At 47.5% G+C, this 18,116-nt stretch overlaps 32 non-coding genes across 32 annotated transcripts; 10 read left to right on the forward strand and 22 right to left on the reverse strand.

Annotated features, from left to right (window-relative positions):
- Positions 1-60: 60 nt before the first annotated feature.
- On the reverse strand, positions 61-132 carry TRNAW-CCA (transfer RNA tryptophan (anticodon CCA)). The gene has a single exon. It is a non-coding gene; the product is annotated as a tRNA-Trp (tRNA).
- Positions 133-380: 248 nt separating this feature from the next.
- On the reverse strand, positions 381-454 carry TRNAN-GUU (transfer RNA asparagine (anticodon GUU)). Its single transcript has one exon. It is a non-coding gene; the product is annotated as a tRNA-Asn (tRNA).
- A 207-nt stretch (positions 455-661) lies between these two features.
- Positions 662-732, forward strand: TRNAG-GCC (transfer RNA glycine (anticodon GCC)). Its single transcript has one exon. It is a non-coding gene; the product is annotated as a tRNA-Gly (tRNA).
- Positions 733-803: 71 nt separating this feature from the next.
- Positions 804-875, reverse strand: TRNAW-CCA (transfer RNA tryptophan (anticodon CCA)). Its single transcript has one exon. It is a non-coding gene; the product is annotated as a tRNA-Trp (tRNA).
- A 1,484-nt stretch (positions 876-2,359) lies between these two features.
- TRNAG-GCC (transfer RNA glycine (anticodon GCC)) lies at positions 2,360-2,430 on the forward strand. The gene has a single exon. It is a non-coding gene; the product is annotated as a tRNA-Gly (tRNA).
- A 71-nt stretch (positions 2,431-2,501) lies between these two features.
- Positions 2,502-2,573, reverse strand: TRNAW-CCA (transfer RNA tryptophan (anticodon CCA)). The gene has a single exon. It is a non-coding gene; the product is annotated as a tRNA-Trp (tRNA).
- A 248-nt stretch (positions 2,574-2,821) lies between these two features.
- Positions 2,822-2,895, reverse strand: TRNAN-GUU (transfer RNA asparagine (anticodon GUU)). The gene has a single exon. It is a non-coding gene; the product is annotated as a tRNA-Asn (tRNA).
- Positions 2,896-3,102: 207 nt separating this feature from the next.
- Positions 3,103-3,173, forward strand: TRNAG-GCC (transfer RNA glycine (anticodon GCC)). Its single transcript has one exon. It is a non-coding gene; the product is annotated as a tRNA-Gly (tRNA).
- A 71-nt stretch (positions 3,174-3,244) lies between these two features.
- Positions 3,245-3,316, reverse strand: TRNAW-CCA (transfer RNA tryptophan (anticodon CCA)). The gene has a single exon. It is a non-coding gene; the product is annotated as a tRNA-Trp (tRNA).
- A 1,615-nt stretch (positions 3,317-4,931) lies between these two features.
- Positions 4,932-5,003, reverse strand: TRNAW-CCA (transfer RNA tryptophan (anticodon CCA)). Its single transcript has one exon. It is a non-coding gene; the product is annotated as a tRNA-Trp (tRNA).
- A 248-nt stretch (positions 5,004-5,251) lies between these two features.
- Positions 5,252-5,325, reverse strand: TRNAN-GUU (transfer RNA asparagine (anticodon GUU)). Its single transcript has one exon. It is a non-coding gene; the product is annotated as a tRNA-Asn (tRNA).
- A 207-nt stretch (positions 5,326-5,532) lies between these two features.
- On the forward strand, positions 5,533-5,603 carry TRNAG-GCC (transfer RNA glycine (anticodon GCC)). Its single transcript has one exon. It is a non-coding gene; the product is annotated as a tRNA-Gly (tRNA).
- A 71-nt stretch (positions 5,604-5,674) lies between these two features.
- On the reverse strand, positions 5,675-5,746 carry TRNAW-CCA (transfer RNA tryptophan (anticodon CCA)). The gene has a single exon. It is a non-coding gene; the product is annotated as a tRNA-Trp (tRNA).
- Positions 5,747-7,372: 1,626 nt separating this feature from the next.
- On the reverse strand, positions 7,373-7,444 carry TRNAW-CCA (transfer RNA tryptophan (anticodon CCA)). Its single transcript has one exon. It is a non-coding gene; the product is annotated as a tRNA-Trp (tRNA).
- Positions 7,445-7,692: 248 nt separating this feature from the next.
- Positions 7,693-7,766, reverse strand: TRNAN-GUU (transfer RNA asparagine (anticodon GUU)). The gene has a single exon. It is a non-coding gene; the product is annotated as a tRNA-Asn (tRNA).
- A 207-nt stretch (positions 7,767-7,973) lies between these two features.
- On the forward strand, positions 7,974-8,044 carry TRNAG-GCC (transfer RNA glycine (anticodon GCC)). Its single transcript has one exon. It is a non-coding gene; the product is annotated as a tRNA-Gly (tRNA).
- A 71-nt stretch (positions 8,045-8,115) lies between these two features.
- On the reverse strand, positions 8,116-8,187 carry TRNAW-CCA (transfer RNA tryptophan (anticodon CCA)). Its single transcript has one exon. It is a non-coding gene; the product is annotated as a tRNA-Trp (tRNA).
- A 1,614-nt stretch (positions 8,188-9,801) lies between these two features.
- TRNAW-CCA (transfer RNA tryptophan (anticodon CCA)) lies at positions 9,802-9,873 on the reverse strand. Its single transcript has one exon. It is a non-coding gene; the product is annotated as a tRNA-Trp (tRNA).
- Positions 9,874-10,121: 248 nt separating this feature from the next.
- On the reverse strand, positions 10,122-10,195 carry TRNAN-GUU (transfer RNA asparagine (anticodon GUU)). Its single transcript has one exon. It is a non-coding gene; the product is annotated as a tRNA-Asn (tRNA).
- A 207-nt stretch (positions 10,196-10,402) lies between these two features.
- Positions 10,403-10,473, forward strand: TRNAG-GCC (transfer RNA glycine (anticodon GCC)). The gene has a single exon. It is a non-coding gene; the product is annotated as a tRNA-Gly (tRNA).
- Positions 10,474-10,544: 71 nt separating this feature from the next.
- TRNAW-CCA (transfer RNA tryptophan (anticodon CCA)) lies at positions 10,545-10,616 on the reverse strand. The gene has a single exon. It is a non-coding gene; the product is annotated as a tRNA-Trp (tRNA).
- Positions 10,617-12,242: 1,626 nt separating this feature from the next.
- Positions 12,243-12,314, reverse strand: TRNAW-CCA (transfer RNA tryptophan (anticodon CCA)). Its single transcript has one exon. It is a non-coding gene; the product is annotated as a tRNA-Trp (tRNA).
- A 248-nt stretch (positions 12,315-12,562) lies between these two features.
- TRNAN-GUU (transfer RNA asparagine (anticodon GUU)) lies at positions 12,563-12,636 on the reverse strand. Its single transcript has one exon. It is a non-coding gene; the product is annotated as a tRNA-Asn (tRNA).
- A 207-nt stretch (positions 12,637-12,843) lies between these two features.
- TRNAG-GCC (transfer RNA glycine (anticodon GCC)) lies at positions 12,844-12,914 on the forward strand. Its single transcript has one exon. It is a non-coding gene; the product is annotated as a tRNA-Gly (tRNA).
- Positions 12,915-12,985: 71 nt separating this feature from the next.
- On the reverse strand, positions 12,986-13,057 carry TRNAW-CCA (transfer RNA tryptophan (anticodon CCA)). The gene has a single exon. It is a non-coding gene; the product is annotated as a tRNA-Trp (tRNA).
- A 1,626-nt stretch (positions 13,058-14,683) lies between these two features.
- On the reverse strand, positions 14,684-14,755 carry TRNAW-CCA (transfer RNA tryptophan (anticodon CCA)). The gene has a single exon. It is a non-coding gene; the product is annotated as a tRNA-Trp (tRNA).
- Positions 14,756-15,003: 248 nt separating this feature from the next.
- Positions 15,004-15,077, reverse strand: TRNAN-GUU (transfer RNA asparagine (anticodon GUU)). The gene has a single exon. It is a non-coding gene; the product is annotated as a tRNA-Asn (tRNA).
- A 207-nt stretch (positions 15,078-15,284) lies between these two features.
- On the forward strand, positions 15,285-15,355 carry TRNAG-GCC (transfer RNA glycine (anticodon GCC)). The gene has a single exon. It is a non-coding gene; the product is annotated as a tRNA-Gly (tRNA).
- A 71-nt stretch (positions 15,356-15,426) lies between these two features.
- TRNAW-CCA (transfer RNA tryptophan (anticodon CCA)) lies at positions 15,427-15,498 on the reverse strand. The gene has a single exon. It is a non-coding gene; the product is annotated as a tRNA-Trp (tRNA).
- Positions 15,499-16,954: 1,456 nt separating this feature from the next.
- Positions 16,955-17,025, forward strand: TRNAG-GCC (transfer RNA glycine (anticodon GCC)). Its single transcript has one exon. It is a non-coding gene; the product is annotated as a tRNA-Gly (tRNA).
- A 316-nt stretch (positions 17,026-17,341) lies between these two features.
- On the reverse strand, positions 17,342-17,415 carry TRNAN-GUU (transfer RNA asparagine (anticodon GUU)). The gene has a single exon. It is a non-coding gene; the product is annotated as a tRNA-Asn (tRNA).
- A 207-nt stretch (positions 17,416-17,622) lies between these two features.
- TRNAG-GCC (transfer RNA glycine (anticodon GCC)) lies at positions 17,623-17,693 on the forward strand. Its single transcript has one exon. It is a non-coding gene; the product is annotated as a tRNA-Gly (tRNA).
- The last annotated feature ends 423 nt before the right edge of the window (positions 17,694-18,116 follow it).

Below are 18,116 nucleotides of genomic sequence, written 5' to 3' on the forward strand. Positions count from 1 at the left end.
TTTTGACTTTGTTTTCGAAAGGAAATATATGACCTCAGTGGGGAATAAAATGGTAAGCAGTGACCCCGACGTGATTTGAACACGCAACCTTCTGATCTGGAGTCAGACGCGCTACCGTTGCGCCACGAGGTCCTTACACTTACAGCTTTCGGAGCCAGATCAACAAATGCTGTGGGCCTTTTGACTTATTTTCCCCTCCTCATATGCCTACAGTTGTATTACAGAGCTTGACCTTTTGTTTTCTATCCTAATTATGAAATTGACTGCAGGTGCCGAGAGAACGCAGAGAATTGAAATATTCAGGGAAAGGGTGTCCAGCAGGAGAGAGCAAAGGTATGTATCTGTTTTCCATTCAAGTGTTTCATTCAGGCAAAATAATACGTCCCTGGGTGGGCTTGAACCACCAACCTTTCGGTTAACAGCCGAACGCGCTAACCGATTGCGCCACAGGGACGAGTGACTACAGCATCTTTCCTTAGACTCAATATATATCTTGATATGTATGTGCCTGCCTGGAGCTTGTCTTATATAAGCCATCATCATGTGAAACTTTGGCGTTGTCATGTCTGCTGCGCACACTTTGTTCATATGTGTACAATTTAAGTGTGTGCACCTGATCACTGTCTTGGACAGAGCTATGCCTGTGAACTCCCCATGTGAAGCATTGGTGGTTCAGTGGTAGAATTCTCGCCTGCCACGCGGGAGGCCCGGGTTCGATTCCCGGCCAATGCAAGGCTGCGTTCCTTTGACTTTGTTTTCGAAAGGAAATATATGAACTCAGTGGGGAATAAAATGGTAAGCAGTGACCCCGACGTGATTTGACCACGCAACCTTCTGATCTGGAGTCAGACGCGCTACCGTTGCGCCACAAGGTCCTTACACTTACAGCCTTCAAGCCAGATCAACAAATGCTGATGGCCTTTTGACTTATTTTCCCCTCCTCATATGCCTACAGTTGTATTACAGGGCTAGGCCTTTTGTTTTCTATCCTAATTATGAAATTGACTGCAGGTGCAGAGAGAACGCAGAGGATTGAAATGTTCAGATAAAGGGTCTTAAGCAGGAGAGAGCAGAGGTACGTATCTGTGTTTCATTAAAGTGTTTCATGCAGGCAAAAAGGATACTTCCCTGGGTGGGCTTGAACCACCAACCTTTCTGTTAACAACCGAACGCGCTAACCATTTGCACCACAGAGGTTAATAACTGTAGCACAGTTCCTGAGACTCAATATATATCTTGATAATTGTGTGCCTGCCTGGAGCTTGTGTTATATAATGCGTCTTTATGCCATACAGCATTTCTCATTTGCTTAGTGTCTTGTTATTGTTGGACGTAATGATGAATAGACTACTGTCTAATGGTCTTAGAGCCAGTATTACTACCGGTCCCAGTGTATGAGACACATACATGACTTTTCTGTTGCCTGCTTAGCATAGCTCCCTGCTCCTCTGTAGGTGTGCTACCAGCCAGTAAGGCCTGTGCCTTGCCCATCAGATGTGTTATGTTAGACTTGACTTCTCTGTGAGCAAAGTCTCCCTCCCATAGCAGGTGCTTTCTCTGAACTCTTGACTTGTAAGACTGCTGGGAAAGGCCCTCCCTAGCCCCTCACTCAGATAGATACATTTACCTTCAGAGCTCAGCTTTGGAGAAAGAGATTGGGGAGAGAGCAAATAGGGGAAGGCCCATGGTGCACACTTTATTTTACATAAAAGCTGGGGCTTGTGGGAGGACAGGGACAAGAGGGTTCTCAGGGAAAGAAATCCCAGGAGTATTGATGGCTAGGCCCTGAAACACAACAATCCCGGATTGGCAAGGCACAATATGCCTGTGCAACAGGCCTGACCCTAGGCTTCCGGAGTTCTTGGTCACAAAAGGCTCCAGTGATCTAAGCCCGACCAGGGCTGTGCCCGACCAGGGCTGTAGGCCGCGTTGGGAGCGCGTTAGGGACGCGTAAAGGGACGCAGGGTGCAGAACTCTGCCCGTTTCACCCCAGCATTTAGGGGAGGACACAGAATCTGGGAAAGCCAGTGGGAAGGATTTTCCAGGAGGAGAGTTCAGTGAGATAATCTGAAACACAATAGTGCTGGTGATCTGGCGGGTGCATTCTGTGAACCACTTTTGTCAGGAGCAGCCTGCCATCATGCCCTGATAAACACAACTCTAGTCCCAAGCCAGTGACCTCAGCAAATGCAAAGACATTCATAGTTATAGTCTCCTGCATCTGATTCTTGCCATCTTCATGTGAAACGTTGGCGTTATCATGTCTGCTGCGCACACTTTGTTCATATGTGTACAATTTAAGTGTGTGCACCTGATCACTGTCTTGGGCAGAGCTCTGCCTGTGAACAACCCATGTGAAGCATTGGTGGTTCAGTGGTAGAATTCTCGCCTGCCACGCGGGAGGCCCGGGTTCGATTCCCGGCCAATGCAAGACTGCTTTCTTTTGACTTTGTTTTCGAAAGGAAATATATGACCTCAGTGGGGAATAAAATGGTAAGCAGTGACCCCGACGTGATTTGAACACGCAACATTCTGATCTGGAGTCAGACGCGCTACCGTTGCGCCACGAGGTCCTTACACTTACAGCTTTCGGAGCCAGATCAACAAATGCTGTGGGCCTTTTGACTTATTTTCCCCTCCTCATATGCCTACAGCTGTATTACAGAGCTTGACCTTTTGTTTTCTATCCTAATTATGAAATTGACTGCAGGTGCCGAGAGAACGCAGAGAATTGAAATATTCAGGGAAAGGGTGTCCAGCAGGAGAGAGCAAAGGTATGTATCTGTTTTCCATTCAAGTGTTTCATTCAGGCAAAATAATACGTCCCTGGGTGGGCTTGAACCACCAACCTTTCAGTTAACAGCCGAACACGCTAACCGATTGCGCCACAGAGACGAGTGACTACAGCATCTTTCCTTAGACTCACTATATATCTTGATATGTATGTGCCTGCCTGGAGCTTGTCTTATATAAGCCATCATCATGTGAAACTTTGGCGTTGTCATGTCTGCTGCGCACACTTTGTTCATCTGTGTACAATTTAAGTGTGTGCACCTGATCACTGTCTTGGACAGAGCTATGCCTGTGAACTCCCCATGTGAAGCATTGGTGGTTCAGTGGTAAAATTCTCGCCTGCCACGCGGGAGGCCCGGGTTCGATTCCCGGCCAATGCAAGGCTGCGTTCCTTTGACTTTGTTTTCGAAAGGAAATATATGAACTCAGTGGGGAATAAAATGGTAAGCAGTGACCCCGACGTGATTTGACCACGCAACCTTCTGATCTGGAGTCAGACGCGCTACCGTTGCGCCACAAGGTCCTTACACTTACAGCCTTCAAGCCAGATCAACAAATGCTGATGGCCTTTTGACTTATTTTCCCCTCCTCATATGCCTACAGTTGTATTACAGGGCTAGGCCTTTTGTTTTCTATCCTAATTATGAAATTGACTGCAGGTGCAGAGAGAACGCAGAGGATTGAAATGTTCAGATAAAGGGTCTTAAGCAGGAGAGAGCAGAGGTACGTATCTGTGTTTCATTAAAGTGTGTCATGCAGGCAAAAAGGATACTTCCCTGGGTGGGCTTGAACCACCAACCTTTCTGTTAACAACCGAACGCGCTAACCATTTGCACCACAGAGGTTAATAACTGTAGCACAGTTCCTGAGACTCAATATATATCTTGATAATTGTGTGCCTGCCTGGAGCTTGTGTTATATAATGCGTCTTTATGCCATACAGCATTTCTCATTTGCTTAGTGTCTTGTTATTGTTGGACGTAATGATGAATAGACTACTGTCTAATGGTCTTAGAGCCAGTATTACTACCGGTCCCAGTGTATGAGACACATACATGACTTTTCTGTTGCCTGCTTAGCATAGCTCCCTGCTCCTCTGTAGGTGTGCTACCAGCCAGTAAGGCGTGTGCCTTGCCCATCAGATGTGTTATGTTAGACTTGACTTCTCTGTGAGCAAAGTCTCCCTCCCATAGCAGGTGCTTTCTCTGAACTCTTGACTTGTAAGACTGCTGGGAAAGGCCCTCCCTAGCCCCTCACTCAGATAGATACATTTACCTTCAGAGCTCAGCTTTGGAGAAAGAGATTGGGGGGAGAGCAAATAGGGGAAGGCCCATGGTGCACACTTTATTTTACATAAAAGCTGGGGCTTGTGGGAGGACAGGGACAAGAGGGTTCTCAGGGAAAGAAATCCCAGGAGTATTGATGGCTAGGCCCTGAAACACAACAATCCCGGATTGGCAAGGCACAATATGCCTGTGCAACAGGCCTGACCCTAGGCTTCCGGAGTTCTTGGTCACAAAAGGCTCCAGTGATCTAAGCCCGACCAGGGCTGTGCCCGACCAGGGCTGTAGGCCGCGTTGGGAGCGCGTAAAGGGACGCAGGGCGCAGAACTCTGCCCGTTTCATCCCAGCATTTAGGGGAGGACACAGAATCTGGGAAAGCCAGTGGGAAGGATTTTCCAGGAGGAGAGTTCAGTGAGATAATCTGAAACACAATAGTGCTGGTGATCTGGCGGGTGCATTCTGTGAACCACTTTTGTCGGGAGCAGCCTGCCATCATGCCCTGATAAACACAACTCTAGTCCCAAGCCAGTGACCTCAGCAAATGCAAAGACATTCATAGTTATAGTCTCCTGCATCTGATTCTTGCCATCTTCATGTGAAACGTTGGCGTTATCATATCTGCTGCGCACACTTTGTTCATATGTGTACAATTTAAGTGTGTGCACCTGATCACTGTCTTGGGCAGAGCTCTGCCTGTGAACAACCCATGTGAAGCATTGGTGGTTCAGTGGTAGAATTCTCGCCTGCCACGCGGGAGGCCCGGGTTAGATTCCTGGCCAATGCAAGACTGCTTTCTTTTGACTTTGTTTTCGAAAGGAAATATATGACCTCAGTGGGGAATAAAATGGTAAGCAGTGACCCCGACGTGATTTGAACACGCAACCTTCTGATCTGGAGTCAGACGCGCTACCGTTGCGCCACGAGGTCCTTACACTTACAGCTTTCGGAGCCAGATCAACAAATGCTGTGGGCCTTTTGACTTATTTTCCCCTCCTCATATGCCTACAGTTGTATTACAGAGCTTGACCTTTTGTTTTCTATCCTAATTATGAAATTGACTGCAGGTGCCGAGAGAACGCAGAGAATTGAAATATTCAGGGAAAGGGTGTCCAGCAGGAGAGAGCAAAGGTATGTATCTGTTTTCCATTCAAGTGTTTCATTCAGGCAAAATAATACGTCCCTGGGTGGGCTTGAACCACCAACCTTTCGGTTAACAGCCGAACGCGCTAACCGATTGCGCCACAGAGACGAGTGACTACAGCATCTTTCCTTAGACTCAATATATATCTTGATATGTACGTGCCTGCCTGGAGCTTGTCTTATATAAGCCATCATCATGTGAAACTTTGGCGTTGTCATGTCTGCTGCGCACACTTTGTTCATCTGTGTACAATTTAAGTGTGTGCACCTGATCACTGTCTTGGACAGAGCTATGCCTGTGAACTCCCCATGTGAAGCATTGGTGGTTCAGTGGTAGAATTCTCGCCTGCCACGCGGGAGGCCCGGGTTCGATTCCCGGCCAATGCAAGGCTGCGTTCCTTTGACTTTGTTTTCGAAAGGAAATATATGAACTCAGTGGGGAATAAAATGGTAAGCAGTGACCCCGACGTGATTTGACCACGCAACCTTCTGATCTGGAGTCAGACGCGCTACCGTTGCGCCACAAGGTCCTTACACTTACAGCCTTCAAGCCAGATCAACAAATGCTGATGGCCTTTTGACTTATTTTCCCCTCCTCATATGCCTACAGTTGTATTACAGGGCTAGGCCTTTTGTTTTCTATCCTAATTATGAAATTGACTGCAGGTGCAGAGAGAACGCAGAGGATTGAAATGTTCAGATAAAGGGTCTTAAGCAGGAGAGAGCAGAGGTACGTATCTGTGTTTCATTAAAGTGTTTCATGCCGGCAAAAAGGATACTTCCCTGGGTGGGCTTGAACCACCAACCTTTCTGTTAACAACCAAACGCGCTAACCATTTGCACCACAGAGGTTAATAACTGTAGCACAGTTCCTGAGACTCAATATATATCTTGATAATTGTGTGCCTGCCTGGAGCTTGTGTTATATAATGCGTCTTTATGCCATACAGCATTTCTCATTTGCTTAGTGTCTTGTTATTGTTGGACGTAATGATGAATAGACTACTGTCTAATGGTCTTAGAGCCAGTATTACTACCGGTCCCAGTGTATGAGACACATACATGACTTTTCTGTTGCCTGCTTAGCATAGCTCCCTGCTCCTCTGTAGGTGTGCTACCAGCCAGTAAGGCGTGTGCCTTGCCCATCAGATGTGTTATGTTAGACTTGACTTCTCTGTGAGCAAAGTCTCCCTCCCATAGCAGGTGCTTTCTCTGAACTCTTGACTTGTAAGACTGCTGGGAAAGGCCCTCCCTAGCCCCTCACTCAGATAGATACATTTACCTTCAGAGCTCAGCTTTGGAGAAAGAGATTGGGGAGAGAGCAAATAGGGGAAGGCCCATGGTGCACACTTTATTTTACATAAAAGCTGGGGCTTGTGGGAGGACAGGGACAAGAGGGTTCTCAGGGAAAGAAATCCCAGGAGTATTGATGGCTAGGCCCTGAAACACAACAATCCCGGATTGGCAAGGCACAATATGCCTGTGCAACAGGCCTGACCCTAGGCTTCCGGAGTTCTTGGTCACAAAAGGCTCCAGTGATCTAAGCCCGACCAGGGCTGTGCCCGACCAGGGCTGTAGGCCGCGTTGGGAGCGCGTTAGGGACGTGTAAAGGGACGCAGGGCGCAGAACTCTGCCCGTTTCACCCCAGCATTTAGGGGAGGACACAGAATCTGGGAAAGCCAGTGGGAAGGATTTTCCAGGAGGAGAGTTCAGTGAGATAATCTGAAACACAATAGTGCTGGTGATCTGGCGGGTGCATTCTGTGAACCACTTTTGTCGGGAGCAGCCTGCCATCATGCCCTGATAAACACAACTCTAGTCCCAAGCCAGTGACCTCAGCAAATGCAAAGACATTCATAGTTATAGTCTCCTGCATCTGATTCTTGCCATCTTCATGTGAAACGTTGGCGTTATCATGTCTGCTGCGCACACTTTGTTCATATGTGTACAATTTAAGTGTGTGCACCTGATCACTGTCTTGGGCAGAGCTCTGCCTGTGAACAACCCATGTGAAGCATTGGTGGTTCAGTGGTAGAATTCTCGCCTGCCACGCGGGAGGCCCGGGTTCGATTCCCAGCCAATGCAAGACTGCTTTCTTTTGACTTTGTTTTCGAAAGGAAATATATGACCTCAGTGGGGAATAAAATGGTAAGCAGTGACCCCGACGTGATTTGAACACGCAACCTTCTGATCTGGAGTCAGACGCGCTACCGTTGCGCCACGAGGTCCTTACACTTACAGCTTTCGGAGCCAGATCAACAAATGCTGTGGGCCTTTTGACTTATTTTCCCCTCCTCATATGCCTACAGTTGTATTACAGAGCTTGACCTTTTGTTTTCTATCCTAATTATGAAATTGACTGCAGGTGCCGAGAGAACGCAGAGAATTGAAATATTCAGGGAAAGGGTGTCCAGCAGGAGAGAGCAAAGGTATGTATCTGTTTTCCATTCAAGTGTTTCATTCAGGCAAAATAATACGTCCCTGGGTGGGCTTGAACCACCAACCTTTCGGTTAACAGCCGAACGCGCTAACCGATTGCGCCACAGGGACGAGTGACTACAGCATCTTTCCTTAGACTCAATATATATCTTGATATGTATGTGCCTGCCTGGAGCTTGTCTTATATAAGCCATCATCATGTGAAACTTTGGCGTTGTCATGTCTGCTGCGCACACTTTGTTCATATGTGTACAATTTAAGTGTGTGCACCTGATCACTGTCTTGGACAGAGCTATGCCTGTGAACTCCCCATGTGAAGCATTGGTGGTTCAGTGGTAGAATTCTCGCCTGCCACGCGGGAGGCCCGGGTTCGATTCCCGGCCAATGCAAGGCTGCGTTCCTTTGACTTTGTTTTCGAAAGGAAATATATGAACTCAGTGGGGAATAAAATGGTAAGCAGTGACCCCGACGTGATTTGACCACGCAACCTTCTGATCTGGAGTCAGACGCGCTACCGTTGCGCCACAAGGTCCTTACACTTACAGCCTTCAAGCCAGATCAACAAATGCTGATGGCCTTTTGACTTATTTTCCCCTCCTCATATGCCTACAGTTGTATTACAGGGCTAGGCCTTTTGTTTTCTATCCTAATTATGAAATTGACTGCAGGTGCAGAGAGAACGCAGAGGATTGAAATGTTCAGATAAAGGGTCTTAAGCAGGAGAGAGCAGAGGTACGTATCTGTGTTTCATTAAAGTGTTTCATGCAGGCAAAAAGGATACTTCCCTGGGTGGGCTTGAACCACCAACCTTTCTGTTAACAACCGAACGCGCTAACCATTTGCACCACAGAGGTTAATAACTGTAGCACAGTTCCTGAGACTCAATATATATCTTGATAATTGTGTGCCTGCCTGGAGCTTGTGTTATATAATGCGTCTTTATGCCATACAGCATTTCTCATTTGCTTAGTGTCTTGTTATTGTTGGACGTAATGATGAATAGACTACTGTCTAATGGTCTTAGAGCCAGTATTACTACCGGTCCCAGTGTATGAGACACATACATGACTTTTCTGTTGCCTGCTTAGCATAGCTCCCTGCTCCTCTGTAGGTGTGCTACCAGCCAGTAAGGCCTGTGCCTTGCCCATCAGATGTGTTATGTTAGACTTGACTTCTCTGTGAGCAAAGTCTCCCTCCCATAGCAGGTGCTTTCTCTGAACTCTTGACTTGTAAGACTGCTGGGAAAGGCCCTCCCTAGCCCCTCACTCAGATAGATACATTTACCTTCAGAGCTCAGCTTTGGAGAAAGAGATTGGGGAGAGAGCAAATAGGGGAAGGCCCATGGTGCACACTTTATTTTACATAAAAGCTGGGGCTTGTGGGAGGACAGGGACAAGAGGGTTCTCAGGGAAAGAAATCCCAGGAGTATTGATGGCTAGGCCCTGAAACACAACAATCCCGGATTGGCAAGGCACAATATGCCTGTGCAACAGGCCTGACCCTAGGCTTCCGGAGTTCTTGGTCACAAAAGGCTCCAGTGATCTAAGCCCGACCAGGGCTGTGCCCGACCAGGGCTGTAGGCCGCGTTGGGAGCGCGTTAGGGACGCAGGGCGCAGAACTCTGCCCGTTTCATCCCAGCATTTAGGGGAGGACACAGAATCTGGGAAAGCCAGTGGGAAGGATTTTCCAGGAGGAGAGTTCAGTGAGATAATCTGAAACACAATAGTGCTGGTGATCTGGCGGGTGCATTCTGTGAACCACTTTTGTCGGGAGCAGCCTGCCATCATGCCCTGATAAACACAACTCTAGTCCCAAGCCAGTGACCTCAGCAAATGCAAAGACATTCATAGTTATAGTCTCCTGCATCTGATTCTTGCCATCTTCATGTGAAACGTTGGCGTTATCATATCTGCTGCGCACACTTTGTTCATATGTGTACAATTTAAGTGTGTGCACCTGATCACTGTCTTGGGCAGAGCTCTGCCTGTGAACAACCCATGTGAAGCATTGGTGGTTCAGTGGTAGAATTCTCGCCTGCCACGCGGGAGGCCCGGGTTAGATTCCTGGCCAATGCAAGACTGCTTTCTTTTGACTTTGTTTTCGAAAGGAAATATATGACCTCAGTGGGGAATAAAATGGTAAGCAGTGACCCCGACGTGATTTGAACACGCAACCTTCTGATCTGGAGTCAGACGCGCTACCGTTGCGCCACGAGGTCCTTACACTTACAGCTTTCGGAGCCAGATCAACAAATGCTGTGGGCCTTTTGACTTATTTTCCCCTCCTCATATGCCTACAGTTGTATTACAGAGCTTGACCTTTTGTTTTCTATCCTAATTATGAAATTGACTGCAGGTGCCGAGAGAACGCAGAGAATTGAAATATTCAGGGAAAGGGTGTCCAGCAGGAGAGAGCAAAGGTATGTATCTGTTTTCCATTCAAGTGTTTCATTCAGGCAAAATAATACGTCCCTGGGTGGGCTTGAACCACCAACCTTTCGGTTAACAGCCGAACGCGCTAACCGATTGCGCCACAGAGACGAGTGACTACAGCATCTTTCCTTAGACTCAATATATATCTTGATATGTACGTGCCTGCCTGGAGCTTGTCTTATATAAGCCATCATCATGTGAAACTTTGGCGTTGTCATGTCTGCTGCGCACACTTTGTTCATCTGTGTACAATTTAAGTGTGTGCACCTGATCACTGTCTTGGACAGAGCTATGCCTGTGAACTCCCCATGTGAAGCATTGGTGGTTCAGTGGTAGAATTCTCGCCTGCCACGCGGGAGGCCCGGGTTCGATTCCCGGCCAATGCAAGGCTGCGTTCCTTTGACTTTGTTTTCGAAAGGAAATATATGAACTCAGTGGGGAATAAAATGGTAAGCAGTGACCCCGACGTGATTTGACCACGCAACCTTCTGATCTGGAGTCAGACGCGCTACCGTTGCGCCACAAGGTCCTTACACTTACAGCCTTCAAGCCAGATCAACAAATGCTGATGGCCTTTTGACTTATTTTCCCCTCCTCATATGCCTACAGTTGTATTACAGGGCTAGGCCTTTTGTTTTCTATCCTAATTATGAAATTGACTGCAGGTGCAGAGAGAACGCAGAGGATTGAAATGTTCAGATAAAGGGTCTTAAGCAGGAGAGAGCAGAGGTACGTATCTGTGTTTCATTAAAGTGTTTCATGCCGGCAAAAAGGATACTTCCCTGGGTGGGCTTGAACCACCAACCTTTCTGTTAACAACCAAACGCGCTAACCATTTGCACCACAGAGGTTAATAACTGTAGCACAGTTCCTGAGACTCAATATATATCTTGATAATTGTGTGCCTGCCTGGAGCTTGTGTTATATAATGCGTCTTTATGCCATACAGCATTTCTCATTTGCTTAGTGTCTTGTTATTGTTGGACGTAATGATGAATAGACTACTGTCTAATGGTCTTAGAGCCAGTATTACTACCGGTCCCAGTGTATGAGACACATACATGACTTTTCTGTTGCCTGCTTAGCATAGCTCCCTGCTCCTCTGTAGGTGTGCTACCAGCCAGTAAGGCGTGTGCCTTGCCCATCAGATGTGTTATGTTAGACTTGACTTCTCTGTGAGCAAAGTCTCCCTCCCATAGCAGGTGCTTTCTCTGAACTCTTGACTTGTAAGACTGCTGGGAAAGGCCCTCCCTAGCCCCTCACTCAGATAGATACATTTACCTTCAGAGCTCAGCTTTGGAGAAAGAGATTGGGGAGAGAGCAAATAGGGGAAGGCCCATGGTGCACACTTTATTTTACATAAAAGCTGGGGCTTGTGGGAGGACAGGGACAAGAGGGTTCTCAGGGAAAGAAATCCCAGGAGTATTGATGGCTAGGCCCTGAAACACAACAATCCCGGATTGGCAAGGCACAATATGCCTGTGCAACAGGCCTGACCCTAGGCTTCCGGAGTTCTTGGTCACAAAAGGCTCCAGTGATCTAAGCCCGACCAGGGCTGTGCCCGACCAGGGCTGTAGGCCGCGTTGGGAGCGCGTTAGGGACGTGTAAAGGGACGCAGGGCGCAGAACTCTGCCCGTTTCACCCCAGCATTTAGGGGAGGACACAGAATCTGGGAAAGCCAGTGGGAAGGATTTTCCAGGAGGAGAGTTCAGTGAGATAATCTGAAACACAATAGTGCTGGTGATCTGGCGGGTGCATTCTGTGAACCACTTTTGTCGGGAGCAGCCTGCCATCATGCCCTGATAAACACAACTCTAGTCCCAAGCCAGTGACCTCAGCAAATGCAAAGACATTCATAGTTATAGTCTCCTGCATCTGATTCTTGCCATCTTCATGTGAAACGTTGGCGTTATCATGTCTGCTGCGCACACTTTGTTCATATGTGTACAATTTAAGTGTGTGCACCTGATCACTGTCTTGGGCAGAGCTCTGCCTGTGAACAACCAATGTGAAGCATTGGTGGTTCAGTGGTAGAATTCTCGCCTGCCACGCGGGAGGCCCGGGTTCGATTCCCAGCCAATGCAAGACTGCTTTCTTTTGACTTTGTTTTCGAAAGGAAATATATGACCTCAGTGGGGAATAAAATGGTAAGCAGTGACCCCGACGTGATTTGAACACGCAACCTTCTGATCTGGAGTCAGACGCGCTACCGTTGCGCCACGAGGTCCTTACACTTACAGCTTTCGGAGCCAGATCAACAAATGCTGTGGGCCTTTTGATTTATTTTCCCCTCCTCATATGCCTACAGTTGTATTACAGGGCTCGACCTTTTGTTTTCTATCCTAATTATGAAATTGACTGCAGGTGCCGAGAGAACGCAGAGAATTGAAATATTCAGGGAAAGGGTGTCCAGCAGGAGAGAGCAAAGGTATGTATCTGTTTTCCATTCAAGTGTTTCATTCAGGCAAAATAATACGTCCCTGGGTGGGCTTGAACCACCAACCTTTCGGTTAACAGCCGAACGCGCTAACCGATTGCGCCACAGGGACGAGTGACTACAGCATCTTTCCTTAGACTCAATATATATCTTGATATGTATGTGCCTGCCTGGAGCTTGTCTTATATAAGCCATCATCATGTGAAACTTTGGCGTTGTCATGTCTGCTGCGCACACTTTGTTCATATGTGTACAATTTAAGTGTGTGCACCTGATCACTGTCTTGGACAGAGCTATGCCTGTGAGCTCCCCATGTGAAGCATTGGTGGTTCAGTGGTAGAATTCTCGCCTGCCACGCGGGAGTCCCGGGTTCGATTCCCGGCCAATGCAAGGCTGCGTTCCATTGACTTTGTTTTCGAAAGGAAATATATGAACTCAGTGGGGAATAAAATGGTAAGCAGTGACCCCGACGTGATTTGACCACGCAACCTTCTGATCTGGAGTCAGACGCGCTACCGTTGCGCCACAAGGTCCTTACACTTACAGCCTTCAAGCCAGATCAACAAATGCTGATGGCCTTTTGACTTATTTTCCCCTCCTCATATGCCTACAGTTGTATTACAGGGCTAGGCCTTTTGTTTTCTATCCTAATTATGAAATTGACTGCAGGTGCAGAGAGAACGCAGAGGATTGAAATGTTCAGATAAAGGGTCTTAAGCAGGAGAGAGCAGAGGTACGTATCTGTGTTTCATTAAAGTGTTTCATGCCGGCAAAAAGGATTCTTCCCTGGGTGGGCTTGAACCACCAACCCTTCTGTTAACAACCGAACGCGCTAACCATTTGCACCACAGAGGTTAATAACTGTAGCACAGTTCCTGAGACTCAATATATATCTTGATAATTGTGTGCCTGCCTGGAGCTTGTGTTATATAATGCGTCTTTATGCCATACAGCATTTCTCATTTGCTTAGTGTCTTGTTATTGTTGGACGTAATGATGAATAGACTACTGTCTAATGGTCTTAGAGCCAGTATTACTACCGGTCCCAGTGTATGAGACACATACATGACTTTTCTGTTGCCTGCTTAGCATAGCTCCCTGCTCCTCTGTAGGTGTGCTACCAGCCAGTAAGGCGTGTGCCTTGCCCATCAGATGTGTTATGTTAGACTTGACTTCTCTGTGAGCAAAGTCTCCCTCCCATAGCAGGTGCTTTCTCTGAACTCTTGACTTGTAAGACTGCTGGGAAAGGCCCTCCCTAGCCCCTCACTCAGATAGATACATTTACCTTCAGAGCTCAGCTTTGGAGAAAGAGATTGGGGAGAGAGCAAATAGGGGAAGGCCCATGGTGCACACTTTATTTTACATAAAAGCTGGGGCTTGTGGGAGGACAGGGACAAGAGGGTTCTCAGGGAAAGAAATCCCAGGAGTATTGATGGCTAGGCCCTGAAACACAACAATCCCGGATTGGCAAGGCACAATATGCCTGTGCAACAGGCCTGACCCTAGGCTTCCGGAGTTCTTGGTCACAAAAGGCTCCAGTGATCTAAGCCCGACCAGGGCTGTGCCCGACCAGGGCTGTAGGCCGCGTTGGGAGCGCGTTAGGGACGCGTAAAGGGACGCAGGGCGCAGAACTCTGCCCGTTTCACCCCAGCATTTAGGGGAGGACACAGAATCTGGGAAAGCCAGTGGGAAGGATTTTCCAGGAGGAGAGTTCAGTGAGATAATCTGAAACACAATAGTGCTGGTGATCTGGCGGGTGCATTCTGTGAACCACTTTTGTCGGGAGCAGCCTGCCATCATGCCCTGATAAACACAACTCTAATCCCAAGCCAGTGACCTCAGCAAATGCAAAGACATTCATAGTTATAGTCTCCTGCATCTGATTCTTGCCATCTTCATGTGAAACGTTGGCGTTATCATGTCTGCTGCGCACACTTTGTTCATATGTGTACAATTTAAGTGTGTGCACCTGATCACTGTCTTGGGCAGAGCTCTGCCTGTGAACAACCCATGTGAAGCATTGGTGGTTCAGTGGTAGAATTCTCGCCTGCCACGCGGGAGGCCCGGGTTCGATTCCTGGCCAATGCAAGACTGCCTTCTTTTGACTTTGTTTTCGAAAGGAAATATATGACCTCAGTGGGGAATAAAATGGTAAGCAGTGACCCCGACGTGATTTGAACACGCAACCTTCTGATCTGGAGTCAGACGCGCTACCGTTGCGCCACGAGGTCCTTACACTTACAGCTTTCGGAGCCAGATCAACAAATGCTGTGGGCCTTTTGACTTATTTTCCCCTCCTCATATGCCTACAGTTGTATTACAGAGCTTGACCTTTTGTTTTCTATCCTAATTATGAAATTGACTGCAGGTGCCGAGAGAACGCAGAGAATTGAAATATTCAGGGAAAGGTTGTCCAGCAGGAGAGAGCAAAGGTATGTATCTGTTTTCCATTCAAGTGTTTCATTCAGGCAAAATAATACATCCCTGGGTGGGCTTGAACCACCAACCTTTCGGTTAACAGCCGAACGCGCTAACCGATTGCGCCACAGAGACGAGTGACTACAGCATCTTTCCTTAGACTCAATATATATCTTGATATGTATGTGCCTGCCTGGAGCTTGTCTTATATAAGCCATCATCATGTGAAACTTTGGCGTTGTCATGTCTGCTGCGCACACTTTGTTCATATGTGTACAATTTAAGTGTGTGCACCTGATCACTGTCTTGGACAGAGCTATGCCTGTGAACTCCCCATGTGAAGCATTGGTGGTTCAGTGGTAGAATTCTCGCCTGCCACGCGGGAGGCCCGGGTTCGATTCCCGGCCAATGCAAGGCTGCGTTCCTTTGACTTTGTTTTCGAAAGGAAATATATGAACTCAGTGGGGAATAAAATGGTAAGCAGTGACCCCGACGTGATTTGACCACGCAACCTTCTGATCTGGAGTCAGACGCGCTACCGTTGCGCCACAAGGTCCTTACACTTACAGCCTTCAAGCCAGATCAACAAATGCTGATGGCCTTTTGACTTATTTTCCCCTCCTCATATGCCTACAGTTGTATTACAGGGCTAGGCCTTTTGTTTTCTATCCTAATTATGAAATTGACTGCAGGTGCAGAGAGAACGCAGAGGATTGAAATGTTCAGATAAAGGGTCTTAAGCAGGAGAGAGCAGAGGTACGTATCTGTGTTTCATTAAAGTGTTTCATGCCGGCAAAAAGGATACTTCCCTGGGTGGGCTTGAACCACCAACCTTTCTGTTAACAACCGAACGCGCTAACCATTTGCACCACAGAGGTTAATAACTGTAGCACAGTTCCTGAGACTCAATATATATCTTGATAATTGTGTGCCTGCCTGGAGCTTGTGTTATATAATGCGTCTTTATGCCATACAGCATTTCTCATTTGCTTAGTGTCTTGTTATTGTTGGACGTAATGATGAATAGACTACTGTCTAATGGTCTTAGAGCCAGTATTACTACCGGTCCCAGTGTATGAGACACATACATGACTTTTCTGTTGCCTGCTTAGCATAGCTCCCTGCTCCTCTGTAGGTGTGCTACCAGCCAGTAAGGCGTGTGCCTTGCCCATCAGATGTGTTATGTTAGACTTGACTTCTCTGTGAGCAAAGTCTCCCTCCCATAGCAGGTGCTTTCTCTGAACTCTTGACTTGTAAGACTGCTGGGAAAGGCCCTCCCTAGCCCCTCACTCAGATAGATACATTTACCTTCAGAGCTCAGCTTTGGAGAAAGAGATTGGGGAGAGAGCAAATAGGGGAAGGCCCATGGTGCACACTTTATTTTACATAAAAGCTGGGGCTTGTGGGAGGACAGGGACAAGAGGGTTCTCAGGGAAAGAAATCCCAGGAGTATTGATGGCTAGGCCCTGAAACACAACAATCCCGGATTGGCAAGGCACAATATGCCTGTGCAACAGGCCTGACCCTAGGCTTCCGGAGTTCTTGGTCACAAAAGGCTCCAGTGATCTAAGCCCGACCAGGGCTGTAGGCCGCGTTGGGAGCGCGTTAGGGACGCAGGGCGCAGAACTCTGCCCGTTTCACCCCAGCATTTAGGGGAGGACACAGAATCTGGGAAAGCCAGTGGGAAGGATTTTCCAGGAGGAGAGTTCAGTGAGATAATCTGAAACACAATAGTGCTGGTGATCTGGCGGGTGCATTCTGTGAACCACTTTTGTCGGGAGCAGCCTGCCATCATGCCCTGATAAACACAACTCTAGTCCCAAGCCAGTGACCTCAGCAAATGCAAAGACATTCATAGTTATAGTCTCCTGCATCTGATTCTTGCCATCTTCATGTGAAACGTTGGCGTTATCATGTCTGCTGCGCACACTTTGTTCATATGTGTACAATTTAAGTGTGTGCACCTGATCACTGTCTTGGGCAGAGCTCTGCCTGTGAACAACCCATGTGAAGCATTGGTGGTTCAGTGGTAGAATTCTCGCCTGCCACGCGGGAGTCCCGGGTTCGATTCCCGGCCAATGCAAGACTGCTTTCTTTTGACTTTGTTTTCGAAAGGAAATATATGACCTCAGTGGGGAATAAAATGGTAAGCAGTGACCCCGACGTGATTTGAACACGCAACCTTCTGATCTGGAGTCAGACGCTTATTTTCCCCTCCTCATATGCCTACAGTTGTATTACAGAGCTTGACCTTTTGTTTTCTATCCTAATTATGAAATTGACTGCAGGTGCCGAGAGAACGCAGAGAATTGAAATATTCAGGGAAAGGGTGTCCAGCAGGAGAGAGCAAAGGTATGTATCTGTTTTCCATTCAAGTGTTTCATTCAGGCAAAATAATACGTCCCTGGGTGGGCTTGAACCACCAACCTTTCGGTTAACAGCCGAACGCGCTAACCGATTGCGCCACAGAGACGAGTGACTACAGCATCTTTCCTTAGACTCAATATATATCTTGATATGTATGTGCCTGCCTGGAGCTTGTCTTATATAAGCCATCATCATGTGAAACTTTGGCGTTGTCATGTCTGCTGCGCACACTTTGTTCATATGTGTACAATTTAAGTGTGTGCACCTGATCACTGTCTTGGACAGAGCTATGCCTGTGAACTCCCCATGTGAAGCATTGGTGGTTCAATGGTAGAATTCTCGCCTGCCACGCGGGAGGCCCGGGTTCGATTCCCGGCCAATGCAAGGCTGCGTTCCTTTGACTTTGTTTTCGAAAGGAAATATATGAACTCAGTGGGGAATAAAATGGTAAGCAGTGACCCCGACGTGATTTGACCACGCAACCTTCTGATCTGGAGTCAGACGCGCTACCGTTGGGCCACAAGGTCCTTACACTTACAGCCTTCAAGCCAGATCAACAAATGCTGATGGCCTTTTGACTTATTTTCCCCTCCTCATATGCCTACAGTTGTATTACAGGGCTAGGCCTTTTGTTTTCTATCCTAATTATGAAATTGACTGCAGGTGCAGAGAGAACGCAGAGGATTGAAATGTTCAGATAAAGGGTCTTAAGCAGGAGAGAGCAGAGGTACGTATCTGTGTTTCATTAAAGTGTTTCATGCAGGCAAAAAGGATACTTCCCTGGGTGGGCTTGAACCACCAACCTTT

The sequence above is a fragment of the Lissotriton helveticus genome, chromosome 1_2, assembly GCF_964261635.1.
Source record: "Lissotriton helveticus chromosome 1_2, aLisHel1.1, whole genome shotgun sequence".
In the NCBI taxonomy this organism is placed as follows: domain Eukaryota; kingdom Metazoa; phylum Chordata; class Amphibia; order Caudata; family Salamandridae; genus Lissotriton; species Lissotriton helveticus.